The following is a 25,270-nucleotide window of genomic DNA, read 5'->3' on the forward strand; positions in this document are numbered from 1 at the left end:
CTTTTTTATTGCAAACGCACACTGTCTTGACATTTTCAGTGAGTTATCTACCACGACCCCAAGATCTCTCTCTTGGCCAGTTCACACCCCATCAACTTGTATTTGTAGCTGGGATTCTTGGCCCCAATGTGCATTACTTTGCACTTGGCCACATTGAACCGCATCTGCCACGTTGATGCCCACTCACCCAGTAGCTGGTTCTGATCTTTAATTCAATGGATGTCACTCCAGCATGAATCTATCCAACCACTGAGATCACCTGCAGTGGCTTACCTTTTTGTTTCTCTGAAGTTTAGCAGGTGGCTACAAAAAGCAAACCTATCTTGGTGGTCACCTCCTTACTGTGAAACACTCCTCTCTGCAAGGTTCATCTTTGAACACCTTTGTTAGATCTGGTGTTTTTCTGCCTCCGGTTAATTGATACCATCACATTGTCCTGCTGCTGTCAATTTTGACTCGTCTTTTTGACAAGAGAGGGTTTTTAGGTATGGTCTATTTTTGATTTGATGTGTATTTCTCACTGTATGTATGTCGTCGTGAAAACCACTTTGAGCCTCCTTTGTAATGGAAATGTGGGATGGAAATGTTTCAGTAAATGCATGTTGCTATTGTATTGGCTTGTAATTCTCTCCCACCCTCCAGTACCTTGAAGAATTCGGTCTCTGTTGTGTTTTACAGCGGTGACTTCCACAGTACTCTGATACCATTCTCAAAATTGATTTTTTTTGAACTTCATCTTTTCCATTTTAGTTGTTTCTTCCATTCTTACATCATAAGAGATAAAAAGAGGATCCCCCATTTTGCTTGTTCAGCATTTTTCTCCAGCAACATGAAGAATGGAACCAAATGCTCCTGGAAGAGGTTGAAATATTCAACAAACAAGACCCCAATCTCTCTGGCTGCCTTCCTGGGAAAACAATGCCATAACTCTTTAGGATCCAAAGTATCTGTCTTATCTGTTTCTATTGCCTCTCACTGATAGTTGGCTTCAGTTCAGGGGAAATGATATTTCAGGCCAAAGGCAGTCAGGAGGAGGGGGAAGGGAATGCAGGAGAAATCCCCATAGTCAGCAAGAGATGCAAGACAAGCACATCAGTGGCATGCTTATGTCAGACATGTTGCTGGAGCCAAAAGAATTCAGAGTGGTGAAGATGTTAGGATCAGTAGACACACTTTGTTGATCTGGGATGTTAATTCTTTTTTGCATCAGTTTGGTGCTGCCCCCCAAAAATAATACTTTGCAGTGAGAAACCTGGTCAGTTGGATGATCATTCAACCACTACTTAAACTTGCATCAGAATCAATATCTGCAGTTTGTAGTTCCAGGAGAAAATAGATGCCTAGAAAAAGTACCACATAAGGATCAGTTACTTGGAATGCATTCTGTAAACTAGGGTGGACCAGAAAGCCTCCATCAGTAGGAAGAAGTGACTGAGATAGCAGGATCTGGCAGGGCTTGGCAATGAGACCATGATTCAAGGTAGTTGGAACCATGTGGTGGGGTAGATTAGTACCTGGGAATACCTGGATTCTAATAGCCACTCAGGTATGAAAGTCATTGAACTTGGGCCAGACAGCCTCTCTCAGCCTAACAGGTTTTATAGGTTCATTATGAAGATTAAATGAATATCAAGTATACTACTCTGAGCTACCTGAAGGAAGGTTGGGGCAAACCTAAAATAGATTACTGGAATCTGATCTGATTCTAGAAGGGCTGGACGGGAGTCCATTCAGAATTTCAGAAAGGACATTTGTTTGGATCCAGTCCCTGTATATTTTCAGTACTTGACTCAAGCGGAATTAACTTGATAGTCTCTACAGAACTCAACCTTCCCTGAAAGAGTTCAAGGAGAGCCTCCAAGAGGGATTGCCAACCTCTGTCTCTGAGTGGTGCAGATCTCTTCATCAGGGTATCAAATAATTCCTGCTATCCTCCCAACTATATACAACATGAATCCACTCAACATACCAGTGGGCAGCAGCAGAAATGTTAGCAATTCTTGTAATTCCCTCGAGAGCAAGTTTGGTGTAGTGGTTAAGTGTGCAGACTCTTATCTGGAAGAACCAAGTTTGATTCCCCATTCCTCCACTTGCAGATGCTGAAATGAAAGGGGAGCTTTTGTGAGAGCTCTCTCAGCCCCACCTACCTCACAGGGTGTCTGTTGTGGGAGAGGAGGTAAAGGAGATTGTAAACCACTCTGAAATTCAGAGTGAAGGGTGGGGTATAAATACAATTTCTTCTTCTTCTTCCTTCTTCATGGTGGGCCCTTGACAGACTTCCCCTCAACATTTACTAGAAATAGTCATTCAGTATCTGTTGTTGTTTTTAATAACATCTCTGCCTCCATAGGTGCTGTCCTTGGTGATGAATAAGGCAAAATGGGGCATTGTGACCATACAAGGCATCTTTGATGAAAGAGCTTTTTCTTCTTCACCTAAACAGACATTCTCCTGAGATGCCTCTTTTTCCAATGACAAGACACTTCTGTGCTGGGTGGCATGGTCTTCTTGCAGTCTCTCTTTTGGATTTCAGAGAAAGACATGCAAAGAAGAGCCTCATCAACTCACCTTTTAAACCCTCCATTCAGATAAGCCACACTGCGATTTCCTTTATCAGCTTCTATTTCCCATTGTGCCAGTATGTTAATGGGGAGCCAATTTGGAGAAGAGGGGAGCAAGGGGGTATGAGGAGGAGGTAGTATTAGCAACATCCTCCTGGCAGCTCTTTTCAAAAGGAGTTATTAGAATTTATTTTCAATTATCCACTAGAATAAGCCGTCTGCAGTATAGTTAACTTTCAATTTCAGCCAATTTTCAACGCAATCATAGATGCCTCAGTGATTAAGAATCTATGTTGCAAAACAATTCCCACTTTGCAACAATGCAATCAAACAGATCTACAACACATAACCCATTATCCAATACTTTTGCAGCTCAGTGGCAAAGTGAAATAGGATTTGCCAAGCATCCCCTTTTATACCCAGAGAGCTCCCAGGCTCATTTGCAAACAGATCTGCACACTCAAAATAGCACGCAAGAGGGCTTTGCTTTTCTGTCTCGCTCTTTCTTTGCAAAGCCAGAAAGCTGAATCCGCATGTACCATGGCCAGTTTCCTTACATATGGCTTCCAGTGACTCTGTTTTGTCATCTGCCCATCAGTTTCTTCATCTCCCCTGCCCCGCAGTTGTAGCAGAGATGGACTAGGGTTTAAATCAGTCCCAAGGACCCAGAACAGAAGCTCATTGAGATGCATAGAATATTTCAGGTTTGTTGGTTTGCAGATGTGTAGCCAAAATCGCTCCCCGACACACACCCGATTAGGAATATGTATAAACGGAGCGTGGAGTGAAGAATTCATCTATGCAGACATACCCTTTGGGAAAGCCGTACGCATTTTCTTAGAGGCCAACAGAATCCGCAACCTGGCCTGTCCTTTCTTGAATCTCAACCCCTGGTGGCAGCAGCAATCAAAGTCATAGCTGAAATGAAATTTCACGCCGTTTCAAGATTTGGCGCATTTCCCAATTTTGTCATTCAAATTCTGAAGTAAAACTTAATTATATTCCCTTGAAAAGTCATCCATCGCATCACTGTCAAATATTGACTGCTACCAAGGGAGCTCACTATAAGCAGATTCTATTCTAGGTCTTCACCAGTCCTGCAACATTTCTCTATGTTCCATACCAAAAGTGTTAAGGGCCAAACTACATGTTACATTTTGGACAACTTGTGTCTCCTGGACACAACTTGCTTTTCCTGCAGTCTCAAAGCAGCTGTGGGGAAAAGCCCCAGCCATGAAATCTTGCCCGGCGCGCCAAAAAGAACAGCTTGGTTTCCACTGTCAGTGCACATGTTGATGGTTTCCACATCTCATCACAGAACAACACTCTATAAACAAAAGTCTTTCTAACAGAATGCTCAGAAAGCCATTTAATAAGACAAAAGACTCTGGAAGACAATAAAAACTCTTAGAGAAATGCTGAAGTCTCTTTCTCCTGAGGTCCCTTGCCTGAAGAAGAAGATATTGGATTTATATCCCGCCCTCCACTCCGAAGAGTCTCAGAGTAGCTCACAATCTCCTTTACCTTCCTCCCCCACAACGGACACCCTGTGAGGTGGGTGGGGCTGGAGAGGGCTCTCACAGCAGCTGCCCTTTCAAGGACAACCTCTGCCAGAGCTATGGCTGACCCAAGGCCATGCTAGCAGGTGCAAGTGAAGGAGTGGGGAATCAAACCCGGTTCTCCCAGATAAGAGTCCACACACTTAACCAGATTTTCAAACTGTAGGTTGGGTTGACCACTCTTGGAAGGCTTTACTATCCTGTATAAAATTATTGATCCCGGCCCTCGAAAAAGACCTTAGTTCTGGTGGGGACAATTGCAATTGCCAGCAAAAATGGCAACTCCTGGTCAAATTTCATCCTGTGTCTGCACATTTGGAACTGGATGCCGATTTACGTCAAACAGGCATGAGTCAGTCATGGACTGCAGAGCAGCCTGTCAAAATGCAGCTCCCTGACTCCCCCCAGTGAACTGAATGTGAGCTGAAACCACAAGCGCTCGAGGATCCCCGCCTCTTTTAAGACCTCGCAAGACCTGACTGTTTTCTCGCACATCCTCCAGTATTTTCCCTCACCTACCAAAGTTTCCACCCCCACCAAATCTCAAACTTTCTCTATTGCTTTCTCAACTGTCCACCTCCACTCCATGCCCCTGACACAAATATCTAGTTCCAGCCTGCACGAGTGCAGATAACTGCCAAATACCCTCAAGGTTCAATTTTCAGATCAAAAAGAGTGATTTCAGTGGGCAGAACTGCTTTCTGAAAAGACAATTTTGGTCATGTTAGCGGTATTCACGTTTTGTGTTATTCTTCTCAGCATCACTGTTTACTTGCCTGCTTCTGTTGCAGCGTTATTGACTTATCCTAGCTGTTCCTTCCAAGATCAGACACATAAGTCATCTCAGCTATTCAGGGATCAAACAGTGAGAAATGATGGTGCCATAAGAAGTGCATGATGCCATCACAGAAAACAAATAGGAGCATGTCCCACACCAGGAATCTGGCTTCTTCCCAATGGTGGGAGGATCAGAAGATTCTGGAGAGGTAGAGGCAGGCCTCATTTTAGGCAGGAGCTCACAAGAGTGAAGCTCCAGAACCTCTAAATGTTATTGTGCTCTTTCTTTCTTATCCCTCCACCCCAAATACTTGCTTCTGGGCTCCATTGTTTGAACCCCCTGGGAGAATTTTACTGATCTTAGAGGATTTGACAAACTTTCTCATATTTCCCCTCTCCAAAAAATGGGGAAATAACCAAAAGATATCAAGCAGACAGATGGAAATCTTCATCAGGCTACTGTAGCCACATAGGAGAAAGTCATTTTAAAAATATGACAGGAATAAGGTTTTATGATGACAATTATAATTCAAGAAGCATTTTAAGGTAGATGCTGAGCTGATATAATTTAGTACACCTTCCGGGGATGCCAGGGGTGTGTGGCATATGCAAATGAGTTGTGCTAATGAGCTCTAGCACCTCTTTTTCTATAAAAGGACCTCTGGTTGGAGGCCAGGCTCTGGGGAAGATGTCAGGAAAAAGTCACTGAGGCACTTCCAGGGACTGTAACAGAGAAGAACTGGAAGGTTCTCAAGAGATAGGGATGTCTCTCTTACCTGGGCAGGTAGCCCAGCCCATTCTCTCTGACTTGTTCCCAGGACCAATAGCAGTCAGCACTTGAGAGCACAGTTATGCCAAGTCCTGAGACACCAGGGAATGTTCCAGCCCTGTTAGGAGTGTCTGCTCCACAAATCAAACACAGAAATAGTCTCCTCCATGGAAGCAAAGCAACCCTTCTATACAGGTCTACTTACGTTAGCCTTTGCCCACAGCATAGCACCTCTGAGGGTGTAGCAGTTTAAGTGTCAGACTAGCATCTGGGAAACCCAGGTCTGAATTCTCACTTGTGTCATTACAGCTGGTTGGGGGACTTTGGTCCAGTCACATACTTTCAGCCAAACCTATCTCACAGGGGTGCAGTGAGGATAAAACAGAGGAGAGGAGACTGCTTCCATAATGAATTTGTCAGCTTATGACCCATTGATCTGTGAGCATGAAGTACAGAATAAAGGAAAATAAAGGAAATGCAAGCTGCTTTGGGGTCCCATGAGGAGAGAAAGGTAGGATATAAATAAATGCATGTGGCATAAGTCTGGTCATGGGTCCCTGACCTAATCTGCAGTACACGTTCAAACAAAAGAACTCACCTTCACTGTGTTCTGTTGCTCCATTTGCTTTGGGAGCTTCTGCAAGAGGGAAGGAGAGATTTCAGCCTTCCTGACTGTGCTGTTTCTGTCAGTAAAAATGGCTGTAGGGGTGTGTGTGTGAGTTTTCCCCTGGAGCCTGTGGAAGGGGAAACAGTCATGCCATGGCCATTTCTACTGAAAACAGCACAGAAAGGAAACCTGAAGCCCCTTATTCCCCCCCCCCCCACACACACAGCACTTCCAAGCTGCACGGAGCAACAGAAAGCTTTGAAGGTGACTTCCCTCAATCCCAGGACCCAATTGTGTAACTACAATTTGGGTTGAGTAGCTGTGACCCAACTGGTGCATCTTGGCCTGAACTCTCTGGATGCCGATGCCATTGCAGGCAACCTTCACAGTGAGCTGGCCATGGTCCTGAATGATGGAAGCTTCCCCCGGAATCTTCATCTTCCCATAGACGCCCTCCTGAAACAGGAAGAAGAAGATGGCGATGATGATGATGATATTGGATTTATATCCCGCACTATATTCTGAATCTCAGAGTCTCAGAGTGGTCACAATATCCTCTACCTTCCCCTCGACACAACAGACACCCTCTGAGGTAGGTGGGGCTGAGAGAGCTCTCTTTCAAGGACAACCTCTGCTAGAGCTATGGCTGACCCAAGGCCATTCCAGCAGTTACAAGTGGAGGAGTGGTGAATCAAACCCGGTTCTCTCGGATAAGAGTTCGCACACTTAGCCAGTACATCAAACTGGCTCTCAGGAGAGGGCCATCTGTATACATCCAACACGTGTTTGAGTATAAACAACCAGAGACCGTCTGATGAACAAGATGATGTCATAAGGCTAAATAGCCAAATTAGAATAAACGATGGCAGAATCACTGGGGTCAGACAAAGGAGTGTTGAGTCAGGATAATAGAAACACATAAATTAACATTGTACAGGAGGCCTTATTTCCCAGAGTGATCATTTTCATGCACACACACTCACACAGACACAAGTAGTTTTGGCTAAAGGTGTGCACAAAACAAGTGGTATTTTTTTTTCAGATGTGGCTAGTGAACCTGAAAAAATGTCAGCATTTCCTGATATTCCCAAATCCCAATATCAGTATGGTATTGAGATCTCAGAAATATTCAGGATTGCCATTTTTTTCCCAGCTCTGTTAGAGTCAATGGTCCCCATAGGCTGTAATGGATAATTGATCCTGAGGTATCTGGGGATCGGGGGGGGGGGGCTGTTTCTTGAGGTAGAGTAAAAAATCAGAAGCATAACTGCTGGCGCCTCTCCTAAAAACAAAATTGTTTCTTAAAGATTAAACCAATGGGTTCTATGGGCCCCAGAAAAATGTGCCCCCATCCTCCATTGTTTCTAAAAGTGGGGGGAAGGCACTTAAAGGGATGTGGTCCCTTTAAATGCCTTCTCCAAACTGTGGCACACCTCCACATTCTGGTGAGTGAACACCAAAGGCATTTAAAGGGACCACAGTCCGTTTAAATGCCTGAGAGTTCACTCCAGAGGCATCTAAGTGGATTGAGAATCCTTAAAATGCCCTGCAACAGTGGCTATGTTCCAGCCCCGAACAATCCCAAATAGTTTGGGGTTTTTTTCCAGAGTGGCCATTTTTTGGATAGTCAAATCACCAGCTGAGAAAATATCCAATGACTACCTATAAGGTATGTATCAGGTATTTTTTCAGCTTGGTTTCTACCAAGTGCACAGCCCTAACTTTGGCTCAACCTTAAATGTTCAACCAATCGCCAACCCCATCGATGTCATTCAAATATTTTCCAATTATCTCTTTCATGAAAGTGCTAAAATTGTGTATAGTAGCCATGGATTCCCCAAGATTCTGATCTGTATTTCGGGGCAGGGTGCACCTCTTTGCAGGTTGTCGACGACCAAGAAGAAGAAAAAGAAGATATTGGTGCAAGTGGAGGAGTGGGGAATCAAACCCCAGATAAGAGTCCGCATACTTAACCACTACACCAAACTGTCTCTCCAAACTGGCCAAGTGAGGGGAGGACATGTGCAACCTGTCAGCACAGCCTTTGCATGATTAAGCCCGTCTTGCACTATCCTGTTCTCCCAGAAAGACTTTTCACTGAAGCCTGCAACCCTCCCCTTTCAAACATGAAGAGATGCCAGGAAAGAAATGACCGCTTCCTTTATGCTCTTCTACACTGCATAAACAGCATGCAAATCATGCCTCTGTATTGCAAGCACGCTGTGGCCACTCCACAGGGGCAGTGCCTCAAAATGCAAGCCACTTCCTCTCTTGGGCTTCTGTTGGCAAGAGCAATTTTAAACAGATAAATATGATTTAAGGCGTCAGAGACGGTCGTCACAAATTCCCTGCCGACAGGAGATGGCAATTATTCATGCTCTTTCTAGATGCCTGGATGTGCATCGTCTATTCCAGGCACATAGGCCCTGCGTGATTACCCACCTACATACAGAGGATTGTCAGGGCTATCTGCAGGAAGAACATCTCTCCCCAGGGAGCTTCAGAGTGAAATGGGGAGGGGAGAACCTAGGGACTCTAAAAGCAGAGGTACATATTTCCTTTCTCACAATACGAGAACTTGTGGACATTCAATGAAATTGCTGAACAGTCGGGTTAGAATTGATAAAAGGAAGTACTTCTTCACCCAAAGGGTGATTAACATGTGGAATTCACTGCCACAGGAGGTGGTAGCAGCTACAAGCATAGCCAGCTTCAAGAGGAGATTGGATATGAATATGGAGCAGAGGTCCATCAGTGGCTATTAGCCACACTGTATTGTTGGAACTCTCTGTCTGGGGCAAGTGATGCTCTGTATTCTTGGTGCTTGGGGCGGGGGGGGGGGCACAGTGAGAGGGCTTCTAGCCCCACTGGTGGACCTCCTGATGGCACTTGGCTTTTTTGGCCACTGTATGACACAGAGTGTTGGACTGGATGGGCCATTGGCTTCTCTTATGTTCTTAAGTGTTAGGGAGACTGTAAGCAAATCTGAGACTCTGATTCAGAGAGAAGGGGGGGTATAAATCTACAGTCTCCTTCTTCTTCACATAGTCAAAATTTTGCTCAGAAGCCTTCACAGCTTAGAGGGAGTATTGCTGCCCACCCCTCATGGGTAAAGGCTTGGAGAGTCACATGGACACCTGAAGCTTCCTCATACACCAAATCAGACTCTTGGCACATCATAGTCAGTATTGTCTACTCGGACTGGAAGTGGGTCTCCAGGATCTTAAAGAGATGTCTTTCACATCACCTCCTTCTTGATCCTTTTAACTGGAGACGTTGAGAACTCTGAACCTGGGACCTTCTGCATGCAAAGCAGATGCCACAAAGCCACATACCCTCTCCTGCTGCCTTCCCTGTAAGTGGTGAGGGTTACCTTCCCTTGGTTTAGGGGTGGCTCTGATGGGCTAATAGCCATGGGTCAAATCCTTGACTATCAGCCTCAGTTTCCAGGTTAGGTGACAACAGGACAATTCCTTTTGTTATTCACTTTCCACATTTCAACACACAGAACACTAGAGGAGCAGGCCTAACCATTCTTCCCATGCAATGGCTCATATGATAGAGCAGTAGACTATCTATTCATTTCATCTCACTCTGTTGCCGGAAGAAACAGAAGGGGATATCCTGTTCTTCTTGAAAATAAGTCTAGGGATATATGAAAATCTGTTTCCACTCTTTCAGGAAGTCCCAATCCACTCCTGACTTTTTTTTTTTTACACAAAAAGTCTAATTTGGGAGATTTTTCTACACTAGTAGTGTGGGGGGGAGATGGCATGGTATAGCCTGATCTTATCAGATCTCAGAAGTTATGTAGGGTCAGTATTTGGAAGAGAGACCACCAAGGAAGACTCTGCGGAGGAAGGCAATAGCAAAGCACCTCTGCTTCTCACTTGCCTTGAAAGCCCCTTGCAAGGGTCAGCTGCAACTTGATAACACTTTAACTACACAGAATTGTGTAAGTTTTGTGATTTTGGTAGTCATTTGGTTTGAGACATCTTTTGTCTTTTAAAAAAACCTGCTAAACCAACATTCTTTTATATGCAGTGAGTTCTCTCAGGAGCTCACACAAGGTGTCCTACGGTGACCTGTAATGCAATTGCTGCAAATTTGGGCTGAACCAATGCCTTTGCTAGGTTATGGGCCCAGAATGGTTAGCTGATGGTTTCTCAAAAGGCCAGACAGTTCTGTTAAGTATCCACAGGGGGTAGGAGGTAAACACCAGAGCTGAAATGCTCTGAATTTGTATGTGTGTGGAAAGAGCAGTTTTTGAGTTTGTTTTATGGTATTCTATTCTATAGCAGTCCTTCACGGTAGAAAAGAGCAGGAGTCCAGTAGCACCTTAAAGAGTAACCAAATTTGTGGCAGGGGGTGAGCTTTTGTGAGTCGCTGCTCACTTTTTCAGCTACTTCTTCAGGTTCTTGATCTACTGCAGTCCCTCTCAGTCATTACGTTTCACCATGCACATGGGAAGAATGCGCTACACAAGTTATGATCCTCCCCATACATGTGACCACCATTTTGTCTGAAAAGGGAACACTGTGTTTGTTCTGCCACTGTACATATGGTGTGTGTTCTCCCCATATGAACAAGAAAATGTAATGACTAAAATGGGCTACTGTGTCATCATATCGTAGGCAACCGTTTCAGAAAGGGATTTATTTTTTAGCAATTCAAAGGCCATTCATAACAGCTGTAACTCTGATTAAAACACCACACTTGCCAATTAAAAACTTTCATTGCCTAAAAAAGAAATGGATTGGATTCTTCTAAAAAAAAAGAAGAGAAAGAGAAGGATGTTTGTGGCATCAAGAATTAACAATTACTTATAAACCTAATTTAAAACAAATTAACATTCTGAAAAGTCTGAGGAGTTCACAGAGCATATGAATTTTATTCTTAAGTAGGCTCCCCCCTTCCCTCTTAAAGCAAGTGACCGGAGGAAACAGTAAGGATGTCACTGAAGTTTAAAAATAAATGGTTTAAAATAGAAACTTCCCTAACTCACAAGACTCCGTGGCCTTTGCAAGGTGAGCTTTTCCTTTGGACCTCCTCCAAGGTTCCAGGGATACTTAATAGAAAAAAACAAGGGAATCCACTAATTGTCTCTTAACAATTAGTGTCCATTGATAAAGTATCAGCCATTCTGAGCCAGAAAGCTAACAAAGGTGCAGTCAGCCAAAATTCACAGAAATATTATTATAGACCACAATGGGACCCTTGGGGCGAGCCCCCATGGGAAAACACCAGGTGTGGGACAATGAAAAGCAAATAAACAAAGACACAGAGAGAGTGGAAGACAGTACAAATAAAGAAGGGGGGGAGAAAAACAGAGAAAATGGATGATAGATACACAACAGAAATATCCTTCTGCTGGGACTTTGATAATCAAACAAGCTTTTTGTGGGCTTAGCTCAGTGGCAGACCAACCGCCTTGCATACAGAAGATAACAGGTTCCATCTCTGAGTTTTCCAATTAGGGTTGCCAAACTCCAGGTGGGGGTGAGACTGCGCCTGGAATCAACACAACTATTGAGATCTCTACACTTTAGATATCAGCTCCCCCCAGGCCTCAGATACAGTAGGAGCTCACAGAAGTACAGATCCTGAACGTTTCTGAGAGTTCCATCTCCTTGTCCACTAAATAGTATGTGCAGCTGCATAACAATCCCTGGATGAGCTCCACCACCTATTTTTCTACAAAATGACTCCTGGTTCCCCCAGAGAAAATGGCAGCTTTGGAAGGTGGACTCCATGGTGTTATAGCTCCACCAAGTTCCCTCCCCAGCCTCCATCCCCAAATCACCAGGCGTTCCCCAACCCAGAGATGGCAATCCTACCAATTAAGAAGAAGAAGACCATAGATTTATACCCTGCCATTCTCTCTGAATCAGAGTCTCAGAGTGGCTTACAATTCCCTTTATCTTCTTCCCCCACAACAGACACCCTGAAAGGTAGGTGGGGCTGAGAGAACTCTCCCAGAAGCTGTCCTTTCAAGGACAACTCCTATGAGATCTATGGCTGACCCAAGCCCATTCCAGCAGCTGCAAGTGGAGGAGTAGAGATTCAAACCTGGTTCTCCCAGATAAGAATCCACACACTTAACCACTACACCAAAATGGATCAACAGTAGGTATTGTGAAACACCTTAGCCCGAGGCACTGGAGAGATGCTGTGTCAGAGCAGAAAATGGCAACTTTGTTCAACAAAAGTCTTCAAGTTTGGCTGTATTTCCCTTGCATTGCAGACCCATTCAAAACACAGAGGCTCAAGGTGAACCTATCCCTTTGTATCCCTAAAGAATGTGTTGTGTGTCCAACAATTTGCGGACTTTGAGGGTGGGACTTTTCCACTTCCATTTTCTGCTCAAGCCCACTGGAGCCCCTCAATTTTTATTCCTGAAGGTCAGCAGACCCCCTAGAACAGAACAGGTACACAGTGTGTACGTTGTGGGGGGATAGTGAGAAGGGAGAAGCAGAAGAAATTGTCATCCTATTTCCCATAAACAGAAAAGCCTTTCCATCAGAAGAACACTATGGTTGGATACAAGTCAATGCCAGCAGAAGCCATGCTGGCTCAAAAAACCATATGACTTGTCTGCAAATCCAACTCACCCTTAAAAAAAAAGGTAAAGGTCGTCCCCTGCACAAGCACCAGTCGTTTCCATCTCTGGGGTGACGTTGCATTATAACATTTTCATGGCAGACTTTTTTACGGGGTGGCTTGCCATTGCCTTCCCCAGTCATCTACACTTTCACCCCAACAAGCTGGGTACTCATTTTACTGACCTCGGAAAGATGGAAGGCTGAGTCAACATTGAGCTGGCTACCTGAACCCAGCTTCTGCCGGGATTGAACTCAGGTCATGAGGAGAGCTTGGACTGCAGTACTGCACCTTACCACTCTGTACCATGGGGCTCTTTTTAAATATATATATATGGTTTTCTAGATATGTGGTTTTCACTTTGCTCTGCATGGAAAAGGATACAGCAAATATTTATGATTTCCCATAGCGAAAACCACATATCTAAAGTTGCAGGTAATTGTTCCTCCCCGCACCCCCTCCCATCAGGTAGCTTCTGAAGTTATCCGGGAGCTCTCCTCCCTTCAAAAACCAGAATCATTTCTCACAAGTACACAGAATTCGCAAATATGAACAATAGCCCATCAAATGGGAAAGAATAAATAATGGGATAAATCAAAGGCTTCTGATTGGGAAGCTGTCCAAAAATTAATCCCCCGCCCCATACTTGGAATAGTTTTTTGAATTACTTTTTAATAAGGGTAAGAATGTGTATTTGCAATGCGAGCTTCAATACAGAATTAAAAGGGGGGGGGGGAAACAGACAAGGCTTCTGACTTCGTTCCAAATCCAATTAAGCCCGGACGGTTCTTTTTAATGGGGAATCTTCTGCAATTAAGCCAGGTCTCTATAACTATTAATGGAGAATGATGTGCAATTATGCTAATGAGCAAAACAACAATTCAGAAAACCATACCCTTGTGAAAAATGCATACCTTCCTTTGTGGCTAAGTGTCCCACACATTGTAAAGTAGAGATGCTGGAACAAACACTTGGGAATTGTTTGTGCATCCCAAACACTTGCCTACTTCTTAAAGCTCATCTGTGAACAGCTCCTCAGTGCAATCTTATGGAGAACTATTCCACTCTAAGCCTGCAGTAGCTCTGCATTGAGTTGCATTAGGTAGCATATGAGGTTTGAATGGCCTTATATGTGGAATAGAATCTATATCTCTGAGAAAGAGGATGGCCTAGTTTGAATGATGGAGGCACCCTAGGGTTGCCAGGTCCCTCGAGGATGGGAGGGGCTTACCAGGAGGGGGGCCCAGGCCACATCACTGGCATCATATAGGAAGTGATGTCATCACACTGCAACACTGTTGCATTACTTGGGTATTTGGGTAAGAAGCCTATGATAAAAACAGTTCTGCCATAGATTTTTTTTTGCCCAAATACCAGAGTGTCATTGGTGTAATGATGTCACTTCCTGTGTGATATTGGCAACATGGCTTGGGCCTTCCCCTTTCTCCTGGTAAGGCCCCCTGCCGGCCAGTTGATTGGGAGGTGGGGTCTGGTGGTGGAGAATCCCCTTCCTTCACTGAGGGGGTGGCGGCTGGCAACCCTAAACCACGCAGTGTACAGAAATCTGGGGGAGGATAAAGGGGAGAGTTAGGCAGAGAGAGAAGAGGTTTTCTGCAAAGCCAGAATATTTGTTTAGAATGAAAGCCTTTGGTGCTTTTGCTACTGGGTTCTCCTTCAATTTCTCTTTCCAATGGAAAGGAAATGCAGAGGAGAGAATCCAGGCTGTACGTCGGAGTCCTTAGATTTTAAAGGCCAGATAGAGAGTTTGAGCACAAGATAATGAAAGAGCATTGCCAAGGGTCATAAACCATGTCTGAAAATCTGACCCCTATTTATCTATAACTCTGTATATTGGTTTTTCAATAAGGATTCAGTCTGTGCGGGACTTATTTCATAGGAAGAAAAGGCTAGGGCTGGAAACTGAGCAGAGGCCAGGAGGATAGATGATTTGTTCATTAGTCTTATTTCTGCCGGACTTTGCTTGGTAATCTCAAGAAGTCACCAAGGCTCAGCCTCTAATTGTTGCTTGCCTGACCATCATCAGAAAGAGACAGAGGTGTAGCCTAGAGCTGGTCCCTAGCGCTGCTTGGAGCCAGATAGCTTTTCCCAGGGCTTTTTTTGAGCAGAAATGCACAGGGACGCAGTTCTAGCTGGCTTGGCATCAGGGGGTGAGACCTAATATGCAAATGAGCCCCTGCTGGGCTTTTCATACAAAAAACCCCCTGGCTTTTCCAGTGATGGAAACTGGAGGAGAGACCCGCAGAGAGAAGCAAACACATTCTTCTGACACCAAGCTGAGAATCTCAAGTCAGGGAGAGAGATAACAGGCAGGAAGATTTGAATCAAATAGCATCTTAGAGAAGAAGGAGAAGGAGAAAAAGGAGGAGGAAGAGGAGAAGAAGGAGGAGGAGAAGAAGAAGATTGCAGATCCCCCCCCCCCCCGCCCTTCTCTCTGAATCAGAAACTCAGAGTGGCGCACAATAAAGAGGGGAACTGGGCAAGATTTAGTGAAAATGCTGGCTGGATCCAACCATATACATGCCCTTACTATTTCCCAACTGATGATTATATTCTTGATGCCTCCCAGATGAGAGAGAACCTTTGATAAACAACACATCCAGAATATCATGGAAGATCCATGTGGGGCTAGATCTTTGGTGGCTCATTCATAACATGTAAGCCATAGTTGGAAGCCGAACCTGCAAGTACTGGAAGTTCTAGTGGCTGTACCAGTCCTTAGAGACACGCATTTGGAGGAATGTATTGGGCAAGATAAATTGGAGGGGGGGGGAGTTGTGTCACATAGCACTCTACAAATCCCCCCTGTCTCTATGAGAAGGTGACATCATGGCATCATGTGACATTGTTCTCCTTCCTCTAGTTCTGCTCCCGCTACTCCACTGAGTGAGGGCAGGTACCAGAGCAGCAGAGGTGGGCAATTTGAAAAGTCTGCTTTGGAAGATCATCATAGTGTCACAGCCATATGCAGAATTGGAGCAAGTCTGGTACAGTGGTTAAGAGCAGCAGGACTCTAATCCAGAGAACCGGGTTTGATTCCCCACTCCAGAAGAAGATGATATTGGATTTATATCCCACCCTATACTCTGAATCAGAGTTTCAAAGCGGTCACAATCTCCTTTCCCCACCCCCACATACACACAACAGATACCCTGTGAGGTAAATGGGGCTGGGAGAGCTCTTACAGCAGCTGCCCTTTCAAGGACAACTCTTACAAGAGCTATGGCTGATCCAAGGCCATTCCAGCAGCTGCAAGTGGATGAGTGGGGAATCAAACCTGGTTCTCCCAGATAAGAGTCCGTGCACTTAACCACTACACCAAACTGACTTAACCACTATACCAAACTGAAGCCAGATAGGTGACCTTGGGTCAGAACTCTCTCAGCCCACCAAGAAATCTAGCTTGCCTAAAAGAGTTAGAATAAAATTAATTATATGTTGGGTTGCCAGATTTGAATTGAGAAATTTCTAGAGATTTGGGGGTGGAGCCTGAGGAGGGCACATTCTGGGGACGAAAGGGAACCCAGCAGGGTATCATGCCATAAAGCCCACCTTCCAAAAGCAGCCATTTTTTTTCTCCAGGAGAACTGTTCTCTATAGTCTGGAGATTAGCTGTCATTGGCAACTTGTCATGGGTTTCTTGGCCACCCAAGCCAAAGGCAGTATTAGGCAAGTGTTAAAATGCAATTATGTACACTTGCAGTGTTGATTGTGCATGTCTTTTCATTCTTTAATAAATCCACATCCAACAGAGTTGTCAGCTCCAGGTCATGAAAAACTTGGACATCTGGGGGTGAAGCCTGAGGATGGAGGGGTTTGGGGGGAGGAGAGAGCCTTCAGTGGGGTATAAATGCCATAGAGTCCACCTTCCAAAGCGGCTATTTTCTCCAGGTGAACTGATCTCTGTCACGTGGAGATCAATTGTAACCCCAGGAGATCTCCAGCTACCACTTGGAGGCTGGCAACATAAGAACATAAGAGAAGCCATGTTGGATTAGGCCAATGGCCCATCCAGTCTAACACTCTGTCACACAGTGGCCAACCCCCCCAAGTGCCATCAGGAGGTCCACCAGTGGGGCCAGGACACTAGAATCCCTCCACTGTGCCCCTCCCCCAAAGCACCAAGAATACAGAGCATCACTTCCCCAGACAGAGAGTTCCAACGATAAACTGTCGCTAATAGCCACTGATAGACCCTACTCCCTAAATTTTGTTACAGCAGATCTATGTGGCTCCCTCTCAACAGCTTCTGGTTTTCTTTGTTTGCTGTCTGGCTACCAGCACAAAAAGTCCAGAAATGAAACCAGGGCAAATTAGCAATCCCTTTGGAGGGAATACTTCAGTTCAGGAAGAGAGGTTAAGTCTCCATGTACTTCTCATTAATCTCAGTGGTCTGGTCTCATTTCAGTTTAAAGCAAGTTTGGGGCTTATTATCCCATGATGAGGTTTTAGTTCAATTTTTCATGAGGCCCTTTGGTTCTGGGGCTCGTGCAGTTCCTTCATTTGAAATAGCTTCCAATCTATTTATTGACTCTCAAGGCACAAAGCACAAGAGGTCTTCCAAGGTGAAGAGTAGGCCAGGGATCGTTGTGTTGGCTGAGGAGGGTATTTTTAGAAGAAAACAGTCTTTCGCCTCTCAGTGAACTTGTGCCTGATCCATATTACTTTTGTCCCAAAAGTTACTTGGAGATTAAGGATAAGAAGTAGTTGTGAGTTTGGGGGAAAAAATTGAGCTCATGTGGAAAGAGAGAAGCTACTTTTGGTTCTCAATAACCTGGAGAGAGAAGCAAACGCATTCAGACACCAAGCTGAGAATCTCAGGTCAGGGAGAGAGATAACAGGCAGGAAGATTAGAATCTAGTAGCACCTTAGACAAGAAGGAGAAGGAGAAGGTGGAGGAGGAGAAGAAGAAGAAGAAGAGGAGGGGGAGGAGTTGCTGTTTTTGTAGCCCACTTTTCTCTACCCTAAGGAGCCTAAAAACAGCTTACAGTTGCCTTCCCTTCCTCTCCCTACTACAGTCACCTTCTGAGGTAGGCAGGGCTGAGAGACTGACTGTGACTGGTCCAAAGATCACCCAGCAACCTTCATGTGAAGGAGTGGGGAATCAAACCCCGTTCTCCTGATTTGAGTCCACCACTCTTGACCACGATGGCACACTGACTCCCACAAGAGTTCCAGGGTATAAGCTTTTGAGTCAAACACCCTTCCAAGTTGAACATAAGAACATAAAAGAAGCCATGTTGGATCAGGCCAATGGCCCATTCAGTCCAACACTGTGTCACATAGTGGCCAAAAAAACCCACCAAGTGCCATCAGGAGGTCCATCAGTGGGGGCAGGACACTAGAAACCCTCCAATGTTGCCCCCCGCCCCGCCCCCAGCACCAAGTTTGGTGTAGTGGTGTAAGTCTGTGGACTCTTATCTGCATTAGAACTTACATTTAACTCTTCTAATGCGAACCAACATGACTGTCCTCTGAAACAACCATCAGGAAGATTATCTTTACCATCCCATGCAATGTGGGGAAAGAGCACAAAGAAAGACTAAACCTGAAGGTATTATACACTGATTAAGTTGTATTATATTTCTAAATCAGGGAGTAAAAATTGTTGGAGGAAATGTGGAGAAATTGGAACTTTCAGTCACATGTGGTGGGATTGTCCTTTGGTGAAAAAGTTCTGGGTTCAGGTTGGATTAGAGATGACAAAGATTATGGGAAGAAGAATAAGTATATCTAAAGCAATGGCATTTATTAATTTGGATGGAGTAGGGTTAAGATCAAAAGAGGACAGTAAATGGATTAATTTGATGTTAGTAGCAGCAAGACTGGTGATAGCAAGGAATTGGAAAGAAGCTGAGGAACTGACAATTAATCATTGGAGGGATAAAATGAATAATATAATAATTTTGGAGTATTTAACGATGAAGATACGAAGAATGAATGGATTAAAGGTTAGGGAACAGGAGGAGGGTTGGTTTAGAAAGATGGTGAGGTATTTGGAAAAGGTTTTAAGATGATTGGTTGGTTAATAAGAAAATGAATGGATAAGAAGTTTAAATAGAGTGATGGAGTTGTACTTGGTTGGAAAGTTAATGGTTATTAATATGTGGAATATCATTATATATCTATGGCCTGGGATTCTCACGGAGGTGGAGTGGTGTTGGAATATATAACAATATATTTTTAAAAAAAAAATTAAAAAGAAGACTAAACCTGAAGGATGTCTATTTCCAGGGGTCGTTTTGTAGAAAAATAGGTGGTGGAGCTCATCCAGGGATTGTTATGAAATTGACCTACTATTCAATGGACAAGGTGGGAAGGAGGAGAGGAAACTCTCAGAAAGGTTCAGGAGCTGTTCTCCTGTGAGCTCTCACTGAATCCGAGGCCTGCAACAATACATCTAATGCTCATACATGCACAAGCAGAAGGTGCACTGTAATACAGATAGAATGCCACCAGCATCCCTGTTCCCTAGCAAGATATTTTACATTTCTGGAAGGAGGCAATGCCTCTTTCTATACGAGGAACCCTTGCGGTTTTGCAAGAGGAAACTATCTCCCACCCCCTCCGCAACCATGGAGGTGGTTAATAAATGCTGAAATTAAAAAAAGGACTATTTTAATGGCTGAAGTTTTACTGTTGTTGGCATCTTACATATCTCATAATGATTGCATTTAATGCTATTGGCATCATCATATTTCTTGTGACTGAGCAACGGTCATTTGAAGAACATTTTAAGAATAGGAGAATGTTGGTAACACAAACACACAAATAACCAAATGAACAAGCAAATATGCAACTGTACGCTCCTAACATAGAAATACTCCCTGTCTGTAGAAAACTAGCATTCCAGGAATAGGCCTAGAGTACAATCTTGCTGCCTTCTTCATAGGCAAACAATCTGCAAACTACAGCCACGCAATGAGCCACTTACACTCCTGATGTGCCAGAAAGGACTTGCGTCTGAATAGGTCAGTCATCAATTGCACCCACTTCACCTTGATTATGTAATTGTGTTTCTTATCCTGAAACAGGCCATTTGCAGCAGAGAAACCCCCACCCTCAGCCTCAAAAAACTGAAGAGTGGGAGAAAAAAAAAAAAGACCGGGAAATTACCTTCATAATAACACTCTAGGAATTTCACCATGCCTCTGTATTTTTTACCACAGAGACTGGAGGAAATTCCTAAAATTCTACCCAGAAGTGACATCACACATCACCTTTCTCAGGCTCCACCCTCAAAATATCCCACTGTCTGTCAAGGCAGGGCTTACAACGTTAGCCTGAAGAGAGCTGATACATCTTCCTGGATCTTTCCCTATTTCATTTAATGTTAGCAAATGATTTTAAACTCAGTTAATATTTTTGAAGGGGGGGGGGGGTAAGAGGGGGAGAGAGAGAGAGATGAAGAGTAGCTGAAAGACACCTGGAAATGACAAGGCACTTGTGCTACAAGATAATTAGAGATTATTATAATCGAGATTTCATTGCCACATCAAGCTCTGTCTTTTAGCATTAATTAATCTGCTCTCGCTGCTTAGAGAACTCTGGGGCTCTCTCCCGCTGTAGGACAGCAGCTTGTCAACACACCGAACATTCACATCTCATTATCTTATCAGAGGGGAAAGCGGGAATTAAGAAACCACAAACAGAACCGCGTTCCTGAGATGCAGCAACTGGGGGGGGGGCTGCATATTTGCAGAGTGGTTTACAAACTCATGCAACAAGGCAGGGCGTTTCACAGACAGGGAATGACGATGCTCCTCGTTTTCACGGCGAACCCTCCCAGCCATTATCCCCACCAAGAGTTTTGACATTGGGCTATGATTCTCTACCCCAGTGGTCCCCCAAATTATGCCCTAGCAAACATCAAAGGGGAGGATCAGATGTCACACAAGAGACACTTTCAACAGTCTGTTGATTGCTTAATAATTGAAAAGCAGACTTGGGAGGCTGTGATCAGGAAGAAGGAGGGTAGGGATAAACAGCCAGGAGATGACAACTTGGGTTACTGGCTCTGGATTAGGAAATTCCTGAAGATTTGACAGTGAAGCCTGAAGAGGGCAGGGTTCAGGGAAGTGAGGGACCTCAGTGGGATACAATTCCATCAAGTCCACCTTCCCCAACAGCCATTTTCTCTAGGGGATCTCTGTAGTCTGTTGTGATTCTGGTAGATCTCCTGGCCTCACCAGGGGGTTGGCGATCCCATCTGAGAAAGAAGTGTGGAAATGGGGAGGGCATAACTCATCCCTCTCTGGACATTTACCATTCAAACCCACCCACCCGTAGACTCCACCTTCTTAAACACAATGGAACAGCGGTGGACAAACTGTGGCTCGGGAGCCAGATGTGACTCTCGCACACGTATTATGTGGCTCTTGAAGCCTCCACTGCCCCATCAGCTGGTTTGGAGAAGGCATTTTTTTTTCTCTAAATCATGTTGCCAAGCCAGCTGGCAGCTTGGATAATGCACTTAAAGTTAAAGTTGCTTTCTTTCCACCTCTTCCTCCCCATCTATTTGCTTTCCTTCCTGCTCTCAAATATCTGATGTTCATGTCTTGCAATTCTCAAACATCTGGCATTCACGTCTTGCAGCTCTCAGACATCTGACATTTATTCTATGGGGCTCTTACGTTAAGCAAGTTTGGCCACCCCTGCACTGGAACCATTGACAATAATGTCTTCAACTTGCAATCTAGACAGGCGAGACAGAATGGTACCAATATTAGAAGCCACTAAGATGTCCAAGAGGGCCGACATGACAATATTCCCCCAAGCAAAGGTTGCCAACAAGGGTGGCCCACAGTAGTTTGGCTTCCAAATGCCAGCAAGATACCAAACTGAAATAGACCCAGATAATCAGTTCAGTCAAGGGCTGTGATCACACACACTAAATAATGCACCTTCAATCCACTTTCCATGCACTTTCCAGCTGGATTTTGCTAGTTCACACAGTAAAGTCCTGTTGGAAAGTGCATTGAAAGTGGATTGATAGCGCATTATTTAGTGTGTGTGATCACAGAATGTCTTTTTGCTGCGCGTGTAATCCCATTCCAGGAAGGATTGTGCACAAACAAACAGCATGATGGCATCATAATGCCATGTAGCCCAAAGCCTTCACTAAGCCAATGTTTCCCACACTGCAACTATCTGCCACTCATTTGTAGCCTCCCCCTGAAAACCTCCAAAATTGGGTTCTTTATGCAGGGAGGCAAAAATGTTCATGAAAAGTAGTTCTGTGTTCTGGCTCAATTACACAGCTTGGGAAAAGTGTTCTCTCTTTCACCCTGTCTAGATTGGAAGTTGAAGACATTATTGATGACTTTGGTTGGTTCTTTCCCAACAGGGACAACAAATGTACTAGGGTTGCCAACCGCCAGGTGGCAGCTGGAGATCTCCTGGGGCAATGGAGATTAGTTCCCCTAGAGAAAATGACTGCTTTGGAGGGGGGAAAATCTATGACATTAAACCCTGCTGCAGACCCTCATTTCCCCATACCCACCCTCTCCAGGCTCTACTCAAAATCTCCAGAAATTTTCCCAACCAGATCTAACAACTCTACATATGCCTTACACTTCCTATGTCCAAGATTCATTGCAATCTGAAACAGAACATTCACATTCTCTCTGTGTGTGTTTATCTCGTATATAGTATCATACACAACCACATCTCACATGAGACTCGCAACTTTGTGTTGGAGAGATGTGGGCCAGTGACACTGCCAAATGCAAACAGGAAGCACAATATGTTTAATACTTCCTGTCTACCCACTGTCTAGACACCTGCACCAACAACCATCTGCTGCTTTGCTCAGGAAAATGTACAGACAGAAAACAGACATGGAATCCCTAAAATGATACCGTTGCTGCTACTTTTAAAGTTCTTTCTTCCGTGCAACTAAAGGCACAGGTACCCAGACGACTCTTCCTTTAACTCTCATCACCTTTCTTGGATCAAAGCTAATCAAGACTGGAAGAGCTTCTTGTAGAGTGGCTCGGGCTGGGTCCAGATGGGCAGTTTAAGCCAACACAGGGACGGCTCGCAGATGGATTTTAAAAATCAAGTCCAAATGTGCACATCTGCCTTCCATCCAGCTCCTGTACTCATCCCATCCTCCGGTGGCTCTGAGGTGGTTCAAAAAGTTACCACTTAGGAAATGGTAGCAAATTCTTTTGCTGCATGCCATCCACTTTTCTGCGTGTCTGAATGCCAGAGCACTCAAGTGAGGCAGATTGGCAGTGCGAACCTGCCAATCCACTCTAGGAGCTCACCAGTATTATTATTTTTTTAAAAAAATGCCTGAGGCACATGCACTCATGGGTGCATGAGCGCATGAACATAAGAACGTAAGAGAAGCCATGTTGGATCAGGCCAATGGCCCATCCAGTCCAACACTCTGTGTCACACAGTGGCCAAAACCCCCCAGTGCCATCAGGAGGTCCATCAGTGGGGCCAGGATGCTAGAAGTCCTCACACTGTTGTCCCTCCCAAGCACCAAGAATACAGAGCATCACTTGCCCCAGACAGAGAGTTCCAACAATATGCTGTGGCTAATAGCCACTGATGGACCTCTGCTCCATATGTTTTATCCAATCCCCTCTTGAAGCTGGCTATGCTTGTAGCTGCCACCACTTCCTGTGGCAGTGAATTCAATTTGTTAATCACCCGTTGGATGAAGAAGTACTTCCTTTTATCCATTCTAACCCGACTACAAAAAAAAAAAAGTAAGGAACAAAAGAAATTCAAACCACACGAAGGGGATGGTGCGCAACAACCATCTGACTGAACTGAAGCTCCCCTTGCATGAGATATAGGCACCTTGTGCAGGAGCGTCTGATTGCTCTTTGTTTGTGCCAGTTTGGGGTGCCTCTGATGGGCCCAAAGCTGCCTGCCTGTACCCAGCCTCTATGTCCCTTTTCTAGCTCCCCTTTTGTACAGCATCTTCCTTTTCTTCTTTCTGCTACCTATTCGCTTGCTAGCCGTTATGGATTTTTTTTTTTCGGGGGGTGATGGAAGCCTTTAATTTATTCTCTGTGCAATATCTTCACGCCATTCTTTCCCCCTGTAACATCCACCATATATTATCCACCGTCTTGTATCATTTAACTCTGGAAAGTGTTTGGAGATACCATTTACTTGAAAGATGCCCTACCATCAATCCTGATTCTGCAGTCCTGCTTCAATTGCACTAGGCCTGCTGGCAATTCTCCCTGCCGTAGCATCGGGCTGGATTTGTAGCGTGCTTGGAAAGGAAGGAGGCAGGGCAGCTCTGTGGGCTCTTTTGCCCTCACTTTAATGATGCAGATTGTGCCAGATGGAAAAAAAAGTAACTGATATATAGGTTGATAGGCAAACTGACATAATACTAAAGCCTGGTCTACCAAAGCTGGACTTCAGTTTTATTCCTTACTAATTCATCCCTAAGATGCAGCAACTGGGGGAGGGATGGTGGCTCAGTGGTAGAGCATCTGCTTGGGAAGCAGAAGGTCCCAGGTTCAATCCCTGGCATCTCCAAAAAATGTTCCAGGCAAATAGGTGTGAAAAACCTCTGCTTGAGACCCTGGAGAGCCGCTGCCAGTCTGAGTAGACAATACTGACTTTGATGGACCCAGGGTCTGATTCAGTATAAGGCAGCTTCATATTTCCAGTGTAAAAACAGAGCATAGCAGAGATCACAGGAACACACACACCAGAGCTTTTTTTTTGTTTTTAATATTAGGACCTCCTTTGCATATTAGGCCACACACCCCTGATATAGCCAATTGCCCAAGAGCTTACAGTAGGCCTTGTAATAAGAGCCCTGTAAATTCTTGGAGGATTGGCTGCATCAGGGGTGTGTGACCTAATATGGAAAAGAGTTCCTGCTACAAAGTAAGCCCTGACACATACACTTGAAGTTGACTTATATTGAGTCAGACCATTGGTCTAACAAAGCTGGTATGGTCTGACTGGCAGCGGCTCTCCTGAGTCGCAGGATAAGGTATTTGTGTTGGAGAGATGTCTCTCCCATCACCTACTGCTTGACCCTTTTAACTGGAAAAGCCAGGGATTGAACCTGGGACCTCCTGCATACAAAGGCAGGTGCTTTGCCACTGAGCCACTCCCCCCAAGTTTCAAAAATATTGGACCAAGGGGTCCAATTCTATGAACCTCAAAAGAAGGTGCCCATATCCTTCATTATTTCCAAATGGAGGGAAGGCATTTAAAAGGAGCATGATCCCTTGATGGTCCGAACTCCCTTTGGAATTCAATCGTGCTTGTCACACCCTTGCTCCTGGTTCTGCCCCCAAAGTCTCCTGGCTCTACCCCCAAAGTCCCCAGATATTTCTTGAGGCAGAAGAAGAAGAAGATATTGGATTTACATCCCGCCCTCCACTCC

The 25,270-nt window shown here is 44.7% G+C and overlaps 1 protein-coding gene and 1 non-coding gene across 3 annotated transcripts in view; both read right to left on the reverse strand.

The window, feature by feature from the left end:
- Window positions 1-25,270, reverse strand: part of NTM (neurotrimin) — a 1,406,997-nt gene that overhangs the window by 988,771 nt on the left and 392,956 nt on the right. The window lies entirely within an intron of this gene.
- TRNAT-UGU (transfer RNA threonine (anticodon UGU)) lies at window positions 24,926-24,998 on the reverse strand. The gene has a single exon. It is a non-coding gene; the product is annotated as a tRNA-Thr (tRNA).

Source organism: Heteronotia binoei, chromosome 12, assembly GCF_032191835.1.
Source record: "Heteronotia binoei isolate CCM8104 ecotype False Entrance Well chromosome 12, APGP_CSIRO_Hbin_v1, whole genome shotgun sequence".
In the NCBI taxonomy this organism is placed as follows: Eukaryota; Metazoa; Chordata; class Lepidosauria; order Squamata; family Gekkonidae; genus Heteronotia; species Heteronotia binoei.